Source organism: Rhinopithecus roxellana, chromosome 11 (genome assembly GCF_007565055.1).
Source record: "Rhinopithecus roxellana isolate Shanxi Qingling chromosome 11, ASM756505v1, whole genome shotgun sequence".
NCBI lineage: Eukaryota > Metazoa > Chordata > Mammalia > Primates > Cercopithecidae > Rhinopithecus > Rhinopithecus roxellana.
This window is the reverse complement of record NC_044559.1, coordinates 9,868,887-9,883,828: the sequence shown is the minus strand read 5'-3', so window position 1 is coordinate 9,883,828 and position 14,942 is coordinate 9,868,887. Positions and strand designations below refer to the sequence as shown.

At 38.5% G+C, this 14,942-nt stretch overlaps 1 protein-coding gene across 8 annotated transcripts in view; it reads left to right on the top strand.

The window, feature by feature from the left end:
- NRG3 (neuregulin 3) overlaps positions 1-14,942 on the top strand; it is a 1,117,203-nt gene that overhangs the window by 345,365 nt on the left and 756,896 nt on the right. The gene's annotated exons all lie outside the window — the stretch shown is intronic.

The window sequence follows — 14,942 nt, the reverse complement described above, 5'->3', positions numbered from 1 at the left end:
ACACTTTTAATATCTATAAAATAATTAGAGTTTTTGATTGTGTAGTAGGCTTGATTTATAACTGAGGATTTTTTCTAGACATGCATTTTAATTTGAGTTTCACTCACTGCCAAAAAAAAAAAAAGGAAAAAAAAATTGGCAAGACAGAGAAAGAGAAAAAAAAAACAGGTCACAAAATGTAAAAGTCAAAAGCAGTCATTCCAAGTTTGTGTTGTATTCTCTCAGACTTTGCTGTCTTCTTTCTGTTTCAACATTTTTCAGATAGCATCATTAATGAGCAGCCTTCCAGCCCCCCTCCATAATGCAGCTTTTTGATCCCAGTGCCCAACTGGCTTCAATCAATTCCTCTGACCATGCAGATTATGACTCTACAAAACCTGCCAGGACTCGTTTCCTTAGTATTAGATGCAGGCAGATAGAAATGGAGAGATAATGCCACATAATGCTCATCAAAGCAGAAAAAAATCAAACCTAATGCACAACGGGGTTACAAAGAGAAAAAATTAAGCAGTTTGTATTACAAACGAAGGGAAATAACAGGGGCAGAAGAAAAAGAAAATAAAACAAGTGATTTCATGTAGGTGCTATAAAATCTTTAACCAAAACACAGGCTCTGATGAATGATCTCTTCTGCCTGAGACTCAAGAATGTCATGGTCCTTATGTTCAGGAAGAGAGCCAGCTCTGTTATTGAGTTGACAACAGTTGTCACTGAAGCCATCGTGAAGTTTCCTTGCTTCTAGTTAGATAGGAAGAGAAACACAAATACATTCTCCCTCAGGATGGACACTTCCAAACTAACCACTCCCATCCAGTGGTAACCTACTCCCAAATCCTCCAGGTGGCCTACTACACCCTGCTTTCTTCTGCTTGCAGTTGCCTGAAATGACATTGCTCACCCTTTCCTCTCTTAAATGTTACCCTTTTCTGTGTTCCTTTATTAGAGGTGTTTGGCCTACAGTGGACAGGCCTGTAGAAGGCTGTGTCACATAAATGATGTCATGTTATTCAACCCATTACATTTTATGTCAAGTAATACCTTATGGTATTTTATCTTTACCAATATAAAACAAATTTCTTTTCTTTGTTTTAAGTTCTTGCCCTAAACTTCAGTATTATCTGGTGATGGAGTGGTAAACAGGCTCTTCATTCATAGAGCTTGTATCTACAGTGAGTAATAGAATAGAACAATTTCTTAAATAAATCAGGAGTTAACGCTGATTGTGATGAGAACTCAGGAGAAGTGTAAGGTATGTTGGAAACAAGAAGCGTAAGTTGAATGAAGGATTTAGACAAGTATTCCATGTGGGACAGATACTTCTGCCTGTCTGAAGGACACAAAGGATGTGCCACAAAGGATGTTTCCAGACCGGGTTGATTAGCCCCCTGGGTTTCTGCTCTTGAGACATTGCCAGAGGCCAAATTAGGCCGAGTTCCTGGGTGTGTTTGCCTCCTGTAGGGCATTCCTAAAGTTAATCAATACCTTCAGATCAGGAACATTTTCTCTTATAACATCTCCTGAATTGTTTGGGTTCTCCTTTAAGAATAACAAGTCATCCCTGCAAGCTCTTTATTTTCTGTTCTCTATATCCACCATGTTTTCCCTATTTTTGTTTCTTTATTCTTTTCTTCTGAATTCTAGGTAGACTTAAGTTGTTCTTCCAAATTGTTGGCATCAATCTGGCTCTTCACTGCCCCGATGTGGATTTCTAGTATGATTTTCCATGGTAACTTTCTGCATGTCTCATATACTTTTTACATCCTAATATGTAGCTTTATTTTCCCATCCTGTTCTCTTCATTTTGCTTTTGGCTAACTTGTATGGAAACATGTTATTGTTGCATTTGTATGGAAGTCATGTTGCTTTTGAATTGTAATAAAATTGAAATTTTCTTCTAGATCCTGCCGTAGATTAGCATAAAATCTTCTTTTTGAGAAACTCAAGTATTTCCTCTCAGGATTTCTTCAGTTAGCAATTCATGAGGAAACAGAACCCAAAACAATTCTTCAGTGCAGATTCTTTATCGAAAGGCAATGCCTGGAGTAGGCAGAACAGCCCTGCCTACTCCAGAGGGGAGAACAGCCAGATGTGCCTGCGGCCAGCCCCAGCAGCTGCAGCTGGAATGCTGGAGAGCCAAGCAAAGGTCTGGAACATGGATGAAGCTGAGATAATCTCAGGGTGTGTGTGTTACTTTGAATGCATCAGAGTACTTAATTTCTAAAAAAAAAAAACATGTCACAAGACAGGCTATCTGTTCATATAGGTAATAGTCTGCACCTTAGATCTGTATTTGGAAGAAGCTTTTCTACAAGTCCAGGCCAATTGCTGTTCCTGGTGGGCATTTACTAGCTGACTTCTGCTTCAGCTTGGCCGCTTTTCCCCCTGGCCTGTCAACTCAGTTGGAGGAAATCAGAACTGGACATTTCGAGCAATGGAAAAAATTGATTTCCTCCTAAATATACTCCTAGGGTTTTTGCTGCCTTTGTGCACTCAGAATGCAGTGTAGTAATATTCCAGCAACCACTCCAAACACATACACACATACACACACACCACCCACGTTCTTATGGATGCCTCACTAACATACACAGACACACACTTCACAGACACACACTTCATGTGTTCTGCCTAATTTCTTGGTATTCTTTTCTCTTATAAATGTAGTCAACTAGCAGGAGGGCAGGAATACCAAGGAAAAGGGACCAGAGTTCAGGTACTTCCAGAAAGCAGCACCTTAGGGCTATAGGCACAACTATTATTTTTTGGCCGGAACACAACTTGTGAGAGATACAAAGTGAGTCCCTTTCCTTTTCTACATAACCTCTGTTTTATCATGACAGAAAGTGTTGCGGGATTCTGGGCCAAAGTATGAAATGCATCAGAAAAGCCAGTTGTGTCATCTATCCAGGGATACCACCATGTGAGAACAAGGTCCCCTAATATTCTAGAGTGCCTGGCCTCCATACAAGGACAATAGTGTAATTATTTACAAGAATGTGAGCACCAACGTTGCAGAGTTTAGGCATTTATGTTCATTGCCATATCCTCAGCATTTACATCAGAGCCTGGATTCTAGGAGGTAGCTAATACTTTATTTTGGTGAAATATTTGATTAGAGCAGTTAATGTGATTATTGGCTGTCTTCCCCTAGACTAGGAGTTTCCTGAAGGCAGCACCATGCTGTTTTCATTGCCAGGTTATCTTCCGCTTCAAGTACAGCATCTAGAACATAAAAAGTAAAAACATATCATTTTATGAATAAAAAAAGCAGTTTTAGAATTCAGAAAGCAGAATGACTAGTAGTATAGCTGTGTTTATGTCTGTCCCTCAGATTGAGTGACCTGATAATAGTGACTCTTTTATTCATCTTTGAACTTCTGCCGAACCCAGCACAATTCTTTTAAGTAAGTCCTTGCTTACTAATTATTTGGTTGAATAAGCAAACAAATGGAAACATCCATAATATTAGCAAATATGATTCAAGACATGAAAAGCCTTATGCTTTGAAATCTACATGACTTAACCCTAGAAGGCTGAAGTGATATCACACCAGGAAAATTATTAACTTAATAGAACACATCAAAATAAGACATTGTTCAAATCTATATAATTATCTCAATTGCCAAAAAAGTATCTGATAAAAACTCAGTAGCTATTCATCATAAGCACAGTAAAAATAATAGGAAGGAGAGTTTCTTTTTTCACAAGGGAAAAATTAAATGTTTCAACAAGCATTACCTTTAATGTAGAAATACGAGACTTTCTAAAACAAACAAGAATAATATGAACATAGCTCACTTCACCATTGCTGCTACAATTATTTATTATTTTAATAGTAAAATTATTAAATATTAAGGAAAAGAATATTAAAAATAAAATCACCACACCTCAAAATCTTCAGTATACTATTAAAAATGAACTAGCAGGAAAATCATTGTTTCAAATGTGTTTACTAGGAAGAAAAAAATGCAATTGTTTAGGATTATGACTAAGACCCCAAAAGGTAAGTAAAAATGATACACTAAATGCTGATGTGGGGAAATAGAAGGCAAAAGAGATGCATGTTAAAAAATAACAAGTTCTAATTACGCATTAACACCTAAAATCCAGTTGAATGTCATTTGCAAAGAAATTATATTGTTTGTTTAAAAAACATATGCTCCGGTGTGTGATGTTCCCCTTCCTGAGTCCAAGTGATCTCATTGTTCAGTTCCCACCTATGAGTGAGAACATGCGGTGTTTGGTTTTCTGTTCTTGATGGGGGAGGGGAGAAGGATTGCATTGGGAGTTATACCTGATGTAAATGACAAGTTGATAGGTGCTGACGAGTTGATGGGTGCAGCACACCAACATGGCACAAGTATACATATGTAACAAACCTGCACGTTGTGCACATGTACCCTAGAACTTAAAGTATAATAATAAAAAATAAATAAAATAGTGCCATTGTTCCCATTAAAATAAATAAATACATTTAAAGAAATTAAAAAAAAACATATACTACGATTTCTGTTATTACCACTAGAAGCTACATTAATTAGACACTGACATATAATAGGATAGACTCTAAGTATAAATTATTTCTCATGCACATAGCACCTTGAATGGTAGATATTATTGTCTTCTTTCTTCTAGATAAAAATAGAGGGTGAGAGGATGCTCAGCAGGTGGAGGAAATATACTAGGCCAGGGCACAGGTTTGGTTCCTAATGAAGGGCATGTTACACTACAATAGTATGAACAAGAAAACATGAGTAACACAAAAGCACTAGATGAACATATACACACGTGCACATCCTCACACACACACATCTAGTACAAATAGTTAAACTCAGAGTAATTATCAACATGAGTATGAGAAAGAGATAACTCATGCCCCACACAGATGTAATTAACTATGTGCAAGGCATTGAGTAAGGTCTTAAGATATTCCTCAGGTTTGGAGTCCCCTCCCTGCATTTCCACCAAGGAATATTTACAGTGGAATCTTTGAGAGAAAGTTTGTATATCATTTCTTTAGTGTAATTTGTGTTTTAATTCTACTTTAGTATTTTGTTGAAGTATATCAAGATCATGTGGCATATTTCTGTCATAATGGCATTTAGTAAGCTCTCTCCATACCCCTGTTACTTCTACATTACTAATATTCTTGTCGAGACTTGTATTACTTTTTTATTGCTGTTTGTTCCACTTGAAATAGGGTCATTCTATTGTCTCCAAAAACAATACTATTTCTAATTTTCTTACATTTTACACAAGAATCTATCCATATATAACTCAAAAAATTGAAAAAAGGCAAACTTCCAAACAACTTATTAAGGAAATAAACACACTTCAGCCTCCATTTTTCCCTAAAGGAGAAGCAATTACTCCTGGAATACTGAGTGAGATCTGTCGGTGGCTCCTCTTCGAAGCCAGTTTTCCTCACCAGGGATGACTTATTCATTTGTACATCAAGGAATTCTCAGCTTTCTTACCACTTCTAGAAGCTGGGGACATTTGATTATGTGTAGGACTCCTTGCAGTTCTGAAACACATCTCAGAAAAGCAGGTATAGCTGTCAACATTTCAGAAGTGCGGAAAGGCATTGTCTGGAGGCACACCCTCCAATGCTGCTTTTAGTGTCCTTGTGAGATTTTGATTTGAAACCTCCTTTTGTACCTATCAGCTATTTGAACACTGACAAGATACTAAACTTCTATGAACCCTAAGTTTTTGTTTATTATATTAAAAATAATGCTAGCCCTTATATCCTAGAATTGTGAGGATAATTATTAGCAGGTCATGTGATAGCAAATACTGACTGGGTTCTTAACACACTTCAGGCATTGTGCATGCTATATGTTTGAATCCGTCTTTGTATTTAATGCTAACTACTCTATGAAGTAGTTGTTATTTATCTCCATTTATAACTAGGAAACTGAGATTCAAATTGCTTATGTAATTTGGCCAAAGTCTCCCAGTTAGTTGTCCGGATTCAAATCCCCCATCTATTGGACTCATAGTCTCTATACTTCCAGGATGGTTTTCACACCTATTCAATGCTCAATAATTGCTAGCCATCACTGTTATTATTATTGGGAAAACTCTGAAACACATTTCCCAGAGACTCCCAATAGACAAATGTGGAGCCAAGTCTCTTTTCAAGATAGGAAATTTGTCTTGTCTTTTCTGTATATATGCTGTAACATATTGCTTGCCTTCTTGTGAATCCATTAAGAGTCACATGTTGGCGGTATGTATGACACTTTCATGTCTGTTTCCTTTGTCAGCTCGCTCATGGTCCAGACATGAGAAGGTCATCTTTCCTTATTCTTCTTCCTCGTTTCCACCCACTGCAGCTTGTACTTGGGCTGTTTGTATCTTGGTAAGTGCAGGAGCACTTCATTTCATCATCACTGCTGCTGTTTCCTCTTTCCAGATACCGGATCTTGCATTAATGACTTTAAATTTGGAACCATTCATTCTACTGTGGCTGTTGGGGCTTTCTCTGTCTTTATAGAGTCACATTGCAGGAATACATACTAAGCTCCTGAAAACTGGCACACCCTTGCATTTGGCAACTGGGTCATTATTATTATTATTGTTTTATTGTATCATTTATTGATTTTGAACTTGATGCTGGGTTTGATTAGGGAAAAGGCTTAAAGAGTTTTTCTTTTTTAACTTGCTTATCCTTTTACATCTAATTTCATCTCATAACAAAGAAGAGATATGAAATTGTATTTGAGGTGGTACACGATGCTTCCATCTGAATATTGCTTTGTCATTGTTTTGATTAGAAACAATAAATAGTGTTGACAAACTGGGAATGATTTTTATAATGAAAGAATAGTGAAAGTGGAGAAGATTCAATAAATGATTTTTAAATAAAATGCTTTTCTTGAATATAAAAAAAACTTGCTGTTGGCAGATGACATTGTAGGAAATGTTACTCCAAGATAGATTGGTAGGCCTTTTACCCATTCCACTTCTGTGTCACTTCTTGTCTTTCTAGAGCATCTCATTACTTTCCTTTATGAATTCTTCTCCAAGGCTCTAGTGTTAGGGGCAGCCTTCATTTTCCATTTCAGTTCAAGGGACTTACCACTTAATTAAGTTATCCTCAAGACTGGCATTCAACTCCAAAGTTCCACTCATCATTTCACTTTTTAGAGCAGAGTTCAACTGCATGATAGTGTACCTATTGATGGTCCCTGATGTCTCAGAGGCCCCTAGTTGTATATTCAGATGAAAATATCAACAGGGCCTTCCTCACGTAACTGTAGGAAAAGGTCAAAACCCAGACCCCATAGAGAGACCTGGGGCACTTCTAATGTATAAATGCAATTTTTAAAAATATTTAAAAATTAAATACTATGACACAAAATGCAATACAGTGGGAGTGAGTAATTCACAAGATCGTACGAGTATTTTTTCTTTTATTATACTTTATGTTCTAGGGTACATGTGCACAACGTGCAGTTTGTTACATATGTATACATGTGCCATGTCAGTGTGCTGCACCCATTAACTGGTCATTTACATTAGGTATATCTCCTAATGCTATCCCTCCCCTCTACCCCCATCTCACAACAGGCCCTGGTATGTTATGTTCCCCTTTCTGTGTCCAAGTGTTCTTGCTGTTCAGTTCCCACCTATGAGTGAGAACATGTGGCGTTTTATTTTCTGTTCTTGTGATAGTTTGCTGAGAATGATGATTTCCAGCTGCCTCCATGTCCCTACAAAGGACATGAACTCATCCTTTTTTATGACTGCATAAAACATCCTTTTTTATGACTGTATTCCATGGTGTATATGTGCCACATTTTCTTAATCCAGTCTGTTATTGATGGACATTTGGGTTGGTTCCAAGTCTTTGCTATTGTGAATAGTGCCACAGTAAACATATGTGTGCATGTGTCTTTACAGCAGCATGATTTATAATCCTTTGGGTATATACCCAGTAATGGGATGGCTGGATCAAATGGTATTTCTAGTTCTAGATCCTTGAGGAATTGCCACACTGTCTTCCACAATGGTTGAACTAGTTTACAATCCCACCAACAGTGTAAAAGTGTTCCTATTTCTTCACATCCTCTCCAGCACCTGTTTTCTGACTTTTTAATGATCACCATTCTAACTGGTGTGAGATGGTGTCTCATTGTGGTTTTGATTTGCATTTCTCTGATGGCGAGTGATGATGAGCACTTTTTCATGTGTCTGTTGGCTGCATAGATGTCTTCTTTTGAGAAGAGCCTGTTCATATCCTTTGCCCACTTTTTTATGAGGTTGTTTGTTTTTTTCTTGTACATTTATTTGAGTTCTTTCTAGGTTCTGGATATTAGCCCTTTGTCAGATGAGTAGATTGCAGAATTGTTCTCCCATTCTGTAGGTCACCTGTTCACTCTAATGGTAGTTTCTTTTGCTGTGCAGAAGCTCTTTAGTTTAATTAGATTCCATTTGTCAACTTTGGCTTTTGTTACCATTGCTTTTGCTGTTTTAGACATGAAGTCCTTGCCCATGCCTATGTCCTGAATGGTATTGCATAGGTTTTCTTCTAGGGTTTTTAAGGTTTTAGGTCTAACATTTAAGTCTCTAATACATCTTGAAATAATTTTTGTATTTGTATAAGGTGTAAGGAAGGGATCCAGTTTCAGTTTTCTACTTATGGCTAGCCAGTTTTCCAGCACCATTTATTCAATAGGGAATCCTTTCCCCATTTCTTGTTTTTGTCATGTTTGTCAAAGATCAAATGGATGTAGGTGTGTGGTATTATTTCTGAGGGCTCTGTTCTGTTCCTTTGGTCTATATCCCTGTTTCGGTATCAGTACCATGCTGTTTTGGTTACTGTAACCTTGTAGTATAGTTTGAAGTCAGGTAGCGTGATTCCTCCAGCTTTGCTCTTTTGGCTTAGGATTGTCTTGGCAATGCAGGCTGTTTTTTGGTTCCATATGAACTTTAAAGTAGTTTTTTCCAATTCTGCGAAGAAACTCATTGGTAGATTAATGGGGATGGCATTGAATCTATAAATTACCTTGGGCAGTATGGCCATTTTCACGATATTGATTCTTCCTATCCATGAGCATGGAATGTTCTTCCATTTGTTTGTGTCCTCTTTTATTTCACTGGGCAGTGGTTTGTAGTTCTTGAAGAGGTCCTTTACATCCCTTGTAAGTTGGATTCCTAGGTATTTTACTCTATTTGAAGCAATTATGAATGGGAGTTCACTCATGATTTGACTCTCTCTCTGTTACTGGTGTGTAAGAATGCTTGTGATTTTTGCACATTGATTTTGTATCCTGAGACTTTGATGAAGTTGCTTATCAGCTTAAGGAGATTTCAGGCTGAGACAATGGGGTTTTCTAAGTATACAATCATGTCATATGCAAACAGGGACAATTTGAATTCGTCTTTTCCTCATTGAATACCCTTTATTTCTTTCTCCTGCCTGATTGCCCTGGCCAGAACTTCCAACATACGAGTGGTGAGAGAGGGCATCCCGGTCTTGTGCCAGTTTTCAAAGGGAATGCTTCCAGTTTTTGCCCATTCAGTATGATTATGGCTGTGGGTTTGTCATAAATAGCTCTTATTATTTTGAGATACGTTCTGTCAATACCGCATTTAGTGAGTGTTTTTAGCATGAAGGGCTGTTGAACTTTGTCAAAGACCTTTTCTGCATCTATTGAGATAATCATATGGTTTTTGTCTTTGGTTCTGTTTATATGCTGGATTACATTTATTGATTTGTGTATGTTGAATCAGCCTTGCATTCCAGGGATGAAGCCCACTTGATCATGGTGGATAAACTATTTGATGTGCTGCTGGATTCGGTTTTCCAGTATTTTACTGAGGATTTTTGCATTGATGTTCATCAGGGATAGTGGTCTAGAATTCTCTTTTTTTGTTGTATCTCTGCCAGGCTTTGGTATCAGGATGATGTTGGCCTCATAAAATAAGTTAGGGAGGATTCCCTCTTTTTCTATTGATTGGAACAGTTTCAGAAGCAATGGTACCAGCTCCTCCTTGTACCTCTGGTAGAATTCGGCTCTGAATCCCTCTGGTCCTGGACTTTTTTTGGTTGGTAGGCTATTAATTATTGCCTTAATTTCAGAGCCTGTTATTGGTCTATTCAGGGATTCAGCTTCTTCCTGGTTTAGTCTTGGGAGGGTGTGTGTGTTGAGGAATTTATCCATTTCTTCTAGGTTTTCTAGTTTATTTGTGTAGAGGTGTTTATAGTATTCTCTGATGGTAGTTTGTATTTCTGTGGGGTCGGTGGTGATATCCCCTTTATTATTTTTTATTGTGTCTATTTGATTCTTCTCTCTTTTATTCTTTATTAGTGTTGCTAGCAGTCTGTCAATTTTGTTGATCTTTTCAGAAAACCAGCTTCCGGATTCATTGATTTTTTGAAGGGTTTTTTGTGTCTCTATCTCCTTCAGTTCTGCTCTGATCTTAGTTACTATTTCTTGCCTTCTGCTAGCTTTTGAATGTGTTTTCTCTTGCTTCTGTAGTTGTTTTAATTGTGATGTTAGGGTGTCCATTTTAGATATTTCCTGCTTTCTCTTGTGGGCATTTAGTGCTATAAATTTCCCTCTACACACTGCTTTAAATGTGTCCCAGAGATTCTGGTATGTTGTATCTTTGTTCTCATTGGTTTCAAAGAACATCTTTATTTCTGCCTTTATTTCGTTATGTATCCAGTAGTCATTCAGTAGCAGGTTGTTCAGTTTCCATGTAGGTGAGCGGTTTTGAGTGAGTTTCTTAGTCCTGAGTTCTAGTTTGATTGCACTGTGGTCTGAGAGACAGTTTGTTATCATTTCTGTTCTTTTCTGTTTGCCGAGGAGTGCTTTACTTCCAACTATGTGGTCAATTTTGGAATAAGTGTGATGTGGTGCTAAGAAGAATGTATATTCTGTTGATTTGGGGTGGAGAGTTCTGTAGATATCTATTAGGTCCGCTTGCTGCAGAGTTGAGTTCAATTACTGGATATCCTTTTTAACTTTCTGTCTCGTTGATCTGTCTAATATTGACAGTGGGGTGTTAAAGTCTCCCATTATTATTGTGTGAAAATCTAAGTCTCTTTGTAGGTCTCTAAGGACTTGCTTTATGAATCTGGATGCTCCTGTATTGGGTGCATATATATTTAGGATTGTTAGCTCTTCTTGTTGAATTGGTCCCTTTACCATTATGGAGTGGCCTTCTTTGTCTCTTTTGATCTTTTTTGGTTTAAAGTCTGTTTTATCAGAGACTAGGAATGTAACACCTGCCTTTTTTTGTTTTCCATTTGCTTGGTAGATCTTCCTCCATCCCTTTATTTTGAGCCTATGTGTGTCTCTGAACATGAGATTGGTCTCCTGAATACAGGAAGCTGATGGGTCTTGACTCTTTATCCAATTTGCCAGTCTGTGTCTTTTAATTGGAGCATTTAGCCCATTTACATTTAAGGTTAATATTGTTTTGTGTGAACTTGATCCTGTCATTATGATGTTAGCTGGTTATTTTGCTCATTTGTTGATGCAGTTTCTTCCTAGCATCGATGGTCTTTACATATTGGCATGGTTTTGCAATGGCTGGTACCAGTTGTTCCTTTCCAGGTTTAGTGCTTCCTTCAGGGTCTCTTGTAGGGCAGGCCTGTTGGTGACAGAGTCTCTCAGCATTTGCTTGTCTGTAAAAGATTTTATTTCTCCTTCACTTATGAAACTTAGTTTGACTGTATATGAAGTTCTGGGTTGAAATTCTTTTCCTTAAGAATGCTGAATATTGGCCCCCACTCTCTTCTGGCTTGTAAAGTTTCTGCCAAGAGATCCGATGTCAGTCTGATGGGCTTCCCTTTGTTGGTAACCAGACCTTTCTCTCTGACTGCTCTTAACATTTTTTCCTTCATTTCAACTTTGGTGAATCTGGCAATTATGTGTCTTGGAGTTGCTCTTCTCAAGGAGTATCTCTGTGACATTCTCTGTATTTCCTAAATTTGAATGTTGTCCTGCCTTGCTAGGTTGGGGAAGTTCTCCTGGATAATATCCTACAGAGTGTTTTCCAATTTGGTTCCATTCTCCCTGTCACTTTCAGGTACACCAATCAGATGTAGATTTGGTCTTTTCACACAGTCCCATATTTCTTGGAGGCTTTGTTCATTTCTTTTTACTCTTTTTTCTCAAAACTTCTCTTCTCACTTCATTTCATTCATCTGATCTTCAGTCACTGTTACCTTTTCTTCCAGTTGATCGAGTCGGTTACTGAAGCTTGTGCATTTGTCACGTAGTTCTTGTGTCACGGTTTTCAGCACTATCAGGTCATTTAAGGACCTCTCTACATTGGTTATTCTAGTTAGCCTTTCATCAAATCTTTTTTCAAGGTTTTTAGATTCTTTGCAATGGGTTCGAACTTCCTCCTTTAAAAGCTCAGAGAAGTTTGATCGTCTGCAGCCTTCTTCTCTCAACTCGTCAAAGTCATTCTCTGCCCAGCTTCTTTCCATTGCTGGCAAGGAGCTGTGTTCCTTTGGATGGGGAGAGACGCTCTGATTTTTAGAATTTTCAGCATTTCTGCATTGGTTTTTCCCCATCTTTGTGATTTTATCTACCTTTGGTCTTTGATGATGGTGATGTACAGATGGGGTTTTGTTGTGGATGTCCTTTCTGTTTGTTAGTTTTCCTTCTAACAGTCATAACCCTCAGCTGCAGGCCTGTTGGAGTTTGCTTGAGGTCCACTCCAGACCTTGTTTGCCTGTGTATCAGCAGTGGTGGCTGCAGAAGAGTGAATAATGCTGAACAGCAAATGTTGCTGCCTGATTGTTCCTCTGGAAGCTTCATCTCAGAGGGGTACCTGGCCATGTGAGGTGTGAGGTGTCAGTCTGCCCCTAGTGGGGGGTGTCTCCCAGTTAGGCTACTTGGGGGTCAGGGACCCACTTAAGCAGGCAGTCTCTCTGTTCTCAGATCTCAAACTCCATGCTGGGAGAACCACTACTCTCTTCAAAGCTATCAGACAGAGACAGTTAAATCTGCATAGGTTTCTGCTGCCTTTTGTTTTGCTATGCCCTGTCCCCAGAGGTGGAGTCTGCAAAGGCAGGCAGGCCTCCTTGAGCTGCAGTGGGCTCTACCCAGTTCGAGTTTCCTGGCCGCTTTGTTTGCCTACTCAAGCCTCAGCAATGGTGGGTGCCCCTCCTCCAGCCTGGCTGCTGCCTTGCAATTAGATCTCAGACTGCTGTGCTAGGAATGAGGGAGGCTCCATGGGTGTGGGATCCTCCGAGCCAGACACAGGATATAATCTCCTGATGTGCCGTTTGCTAAGACCCTTGGAAAAGCACAGTATTAGGGTGGGAGTGACCCGATTTTCCAGGTGCTGTGTGTCACAGTTTCCCTTGGCTAGGAAATGGAATTCCCTTCCCCCTTGCACTTCCCAGGTGAGGCGATGCCTCACCCTGCTTCAACTCTCGCTTGGTGGGCTGCACCCACTGTCCTGCACCCACTGTCCTACACACCCCAGTGAGATGAACCCAGTACCTCAGTTGGAAATGCAGAAATCACCCATGTTCTGTGTCGCTCATGTTGGGAGCTGGAGGCTGGAGCTGTTCCTATTTGGCCATCTTGGAACCGCCCCCAGTACGAGTATTTATAAACATAAATTTAGGTGGGTGTTGTAGAGTTGAATTCAAGTTCAAATTTGGGGCTTTTTGTAAGCGTTAGTCACAGATTAATTGATGACATATTGTACCCCTCATTAGGGATATAGCGTTATGATAAATTTCTAGGAGAAAAATAACTAAATCACATTGTGGTCATGTTTCTAGTGGAAATAAAACTTAACCTAGAAGACAAAGCACATAATTCTTTATTCAAATATGATACTGATTTGCTGTGTGGCCATTGATAAACCACATAACTTCCCTGGATTTTTTCTTTTCTTTTCTTTTCTTTTTTATTGGGGATAGTATTAATTACCACATTGAATGTAATTGGATATGGTGTAAGGACAAATTAATTTGTAGATATGAAATATTTTTGATCTATAGAAGACTTTTGGACTTAAAATAGTAATGATGATGCAGCCCCCTTTCCTCATGAAAAATAATTTAAAATAAGTAGAAGGAAATTCCACCTTTATTGAAAGGAACCTTCAGCCAAATATAGGAAGAAGGGCTCCAGAGCCCAGTATGCCATTTCAGAAGTAGATGGTATGCTCGTCTGAGAAAACAATCTCTTATTTGCAACAATGCACTCTGTGGCAAGTGCATGCCTGGAAACCAGTGAGCATGAAGCAACTGGAGGATGGGAGGCTGAGTCAGGAGACATTGAGACTTACCATTTGTATGAAAGGAGGCAGACAGTGGAGCAAGCTGGAAGAGAAACTCCTTTGGAAGCAGTCCTGAGTGCCATCTCTCTCTCGCCTGGGGAAAATTAAAAGCTAAACTAGACATAGGAGTACATTTTTGTGCATTTCATGGTCAGCCTCTGAGACAATTACTGTTGTACTATATCCCGCTCTGACCCTCCTCCCATAGTTCCAAATACTCACTATATTCAAAGATAAATTGCCAGCTTATAGTCTATAAAGACTCACCATGTGAAAAAGGGACCACTGCAGCATAAATACCATTGTATTAAAATAATTAGAATAGAAAGCAGTTGAAAAATATTCACCAAGAAAATTTCGTCATGGAGAAAATGAAATTAATTCCCAAATGTATTACTAAATTAAGCAATATACATTAACAAAACAATAACTTCTTTGAAATAATGTCTCAAAGCAGACTTTCAGGAAACAGAAAATTCAGGAAGAAATATAGCAAAGAAACAGAAGGAAATGACTCTTAAGCAGATAAAACAAGAAAATTAGTATATTAGTTTGTTCTCATGCTGCTACAAAGGACTACCCAAGACTGGGTAATTTTATAAAGGAAAGAGGCTTAATTGACTCATAGTTCTGCATTGCTGGGGAGGCCCCAGGAAACTTACTATCATGGC